This window comes from Camelina sativa, chromosome 12, assembly GCF_000633955.1.
Source record: "Camelina sativa cultivar DH55 chromosome 12, Cs, whole genome shotgun sequence".
NCBI lineage: Eukaryota > Viridiplantae > Streptophyta > Magnoliopsida > Brassicales > Brassicaceae > Camelina > Camelina sativa.
In genome coordinates, this window is record NC_025696.1 from 23569181 (window position 1) to 23573049 (window position 3869).

Below are 3869 nucleotides of genomic sequence, written 5' to 3' on the forward strand. Positions count from 1 at the left end.
GAGGACCGCCACCAAGGCCAAACAAATGTCCTAAAGAGGACCGTCACAAACACTCTGGCTAAAAAGCCCATCACAAAGACCACACAATGTCTAAAAAGACTGCTACACACGGCACACTGACTCAAAAGTCCACCACTAAGGCCACACACAAGCCCCTCCAAGGCTCTCTACCGCTAAAATGGACAAATTCCAACTCCCGTAAAACTTTCCATATTTAGCACTTTCCATTTTTAGAAACTTTCCACTTTTGGAAACTTCTATTTAAGGAAACTTTCCTCCAAAACCCCGCCTCACGGAAAANATGGACCCATATACCTCGGACTCAACTTAATCTCTGACAATGACCTGTTTGGACCCTGCAACATTGCCATCTTGAGGTACACTCTGTCTCCTACCTGAAACTCAAGATCTCTCCTCCTCCTATCCGCATAACTCTTCTGCCTATCCTGAGCCTCCTCCATGTTCAGCTTGAGAACCCGAATCTTCCCTGAGGTCTCCTGAACAAAACTAGCACCAAACATGCTCCTCTCCCCCACCTGAGTCCAGCATAATGGTGTACGACATGGTCTCCCATACAAAGCCTCATAAGGAGCCATCTTAATACTCGCCTGATAACTGTTGTTGTAAGCAAACTCTACCAGGTTCAGGTGATCTGCCCAATGGCCACCCCAATCCAACACACACATCCTCAGCAAATCCTCCAGCGTCTGGATCGTCCTCTCAGACTGTCCATCTGTCTGGGGATGATAAGCTGTACTCATATGCACCTTAGTGCCCATCTCTGCCTGAAATGCCTTCCAGAACACCGAAGTGAACTTAGAATCCCTATCAGACACAATGCTCGCTGGCACCCCATGCAACCTGACTATCTCCCTCACATACTTCTTAGCCAAGACCGCTGCTCCATCAGTCTTCTTAATGGCCAGAAAATGTGCTGACTTAGTCAACCGGTCCACAATGACCCAAATAGCATCAAAGGTCCGTGACACTGGCAATCCTACCACAAAATCCATAGTGATCATATCCCACTTCCACTCAGGAATGGGTAAACTCTTCAGTAACCCGCCAGGAACCTGATGCTCAGCCTTCACTAGCTGACACACATCACACCTCGAAACCCAACTAGCTACATCCTTCTTCATCCCGACCCAATGATAGTACCTCTTGAGATCACGGTACATCTTAGTCGCTCCTGGATGAATGGACAACTTGCTCGCATGAGCCTCTCTCAGAATCTCCTGTCTCAACTCCTCATCCTTGGGCACACAAACCCGACCGTGCACCAAGATAGTACCATTATCTGAGACCTGATACTCTGAATCCACATCCTTAGAGGCATTCACCAGCCCCAAATCCTTCTCCTGAGCCAACCGCACTCTACTCAGAAGATCTGCTCTATCTACTGCTTCCAAACCCAACGGTTCCTGTGAAACAGCACACAAGCTCAAAGCACTGATCTCCCCTACCAGAGACTCCATCTCCTGCTCCTGAGCCGAAGCTACCCTCTTCCGACTCAGAGCATCTGCAACCGTGTTAGCCTTACCAGGATGATAGGCTATCTCCAAATCATAATCTGCCACAAGCTCCATCCACCGCCTCTGCCTCAAATTCAGCTCAGGCTGAGTGAATATATACTTCAGGCTCTTATGATCTGTAAACACCTGTACCTTTGCACCATAAAGATAAGACCTCCAAATCTTCAGGGCAAAAACTACAGCACCCATCTCCAAATCATGAGTAGGATAGTTGCCTTCATGCACCCGCAACTGCCGCGAAGCATAGGCAATCACCTTCCCATGCTGCATCAGAACACAACCCAAACCAACTCTAGATGCATCTGTATAAACCACATAGGGTTCTCCCTGCTCAGGCAAAGCCAACACTGGCGCAGTAGTCAACATCTCCTTCAGGCTTGCAAAGCCTTCCTCACACTCTTCTGACCAGACAAAAGGAACATCCTTCCCTGTCAACTTAGTCATAGGACGTGCTCTGCTTGCAAACCCCTGCACAAATCTCCTGTAGTAACCTGCCAATCCAAGGAAACTCCTGATCTCTGTGGCATTCTGCGGTCTAGGCCAATCTCTGATAGCCTGAATCTTCTCTGGATCTACAGAAACCCCCTCTGCAGAAACAATGTGACCCAGAAAGCCCATCTCACGCTGCCAAAAACTACACTTGCTCAACTTGGCAAACAACTTCTGCTCCCGCAGCTTCTCCATAACTGCCCTCAAATGCACTGCATGCTCCTCAGGACTCTTAGAATAAACCAGGATATCGTCGATGAAAATGATGACAGACATATCCAGAAACTCTTGAAACACGCTGTTCATCAATCTCATAAACGCTCCTGGCGCGTTGGTCAACCCAAAAGGCATCACCATAAACTCATAATGCCCATACCTAGTCTTAAAAGCATTCTTCCTCACATCTGCCTCATCTATCGGTGTCTGATGATAACCCGATGCCAGATCTACCTTAGAGAACCAAGTAGCACCCCTCAACTGATCCAATAACTCATCGATCCTAGGAAGAGGGTACTTGTTCTTCACAGTGACCCGGTTCAAACCCCGATAATCAATGCACAACCTGAAACTCCCGTCCTTCTTCTTCACAAACAACACCGGCGCTCCCCACGGTGATACACTAGGAGGATGAATCTCTTACCGGCGCTCCCCACGGTGATAAACAAACACTCAAGTATGCCGATATCAACTCGAAGCCACCTGTATGTCAACCCTCTTGTTCGTCCAAGAACCTCTAGTAACTTGTCTCTTAGGGAAAACTTCCACTAGATAGATTAATCCAAAATTAGCTTCCCGCTTAGCTATTCTCCACAGCAAATCATCAATACGAGCGTAATAAAACAAACAAGTACCATACGTTCGCATATTCTGATTCACCGCGTCAAATGCTTTGCAGGCCACTAACTCAAACCACTTGACTTATTCCCTCCAACAAGCTTATCAAAACCTTGAATCTAGCAACCACGTCCATCTCCAATGAACTTCATCAAGCATCGTCGCAACGATTAGTTTATCCTGCCATGAAGGCTTCTCGTGAACTGATGTATCTGGCAAACATGCCTTTCCCAGCTCAAACCTGCTGTAACTCCCCTTCCCGGGACTCCAGCACCACCGGCCTTACAATCTGGCACACAGCCAAACATTCATAACTGCTTTGGTCATAAAACCCTGTCCCAATGGTCAACACATCCAAAACCCGAGATTAAACCACCGTCAATCTCTTGAGATCTACATTCAATCGTTATGTTTATACTCACGTCCTAGGCATTGCTTGCTCCCAACTCCTCCACCCTTAGGTCGTAACCTTCGAGTCATACCGATCTCACTCTCAGACCAGCGTCTTCGAGTTATACCGTCTCACTCTTGGACCACAATCCTCAAGATCTCGGTATCAGGGGAACTACTCATCCCCTCAGGAGAACATCATCCCCTCTGCCACTCTCGGAGCCCTCAGCCCCTTGAGGTATCGGTATTCAAGGGAATCACCATCCCCTCAGGAGCAATAATCCTTAATGACTATAAACATCTCTCGATACAAAGTACCTCCTGTGGTCCGAGTATAACATTGCAATGTTACACCTGTCCACTCAACTTCCAATATCCAACTGGATTAACCCCAAACAGAGAAATATCTGCTCCAACTGCATATGTCCACCTATCCGCCTCTCTAGGTCTGATACCCCTTGAGAATAATCTCATACCGGTCATTTACAACCGCTCCATCCTCTTAACATAAGGTGGAAAGTCCTCAACATCCACAGCCCTCGGCTGCACCCCGTCACATGCGGCACAACTGGAGCCTACACTGGTACCCCTCTCGGTAACTGCTCCAACAGCACGCCAACC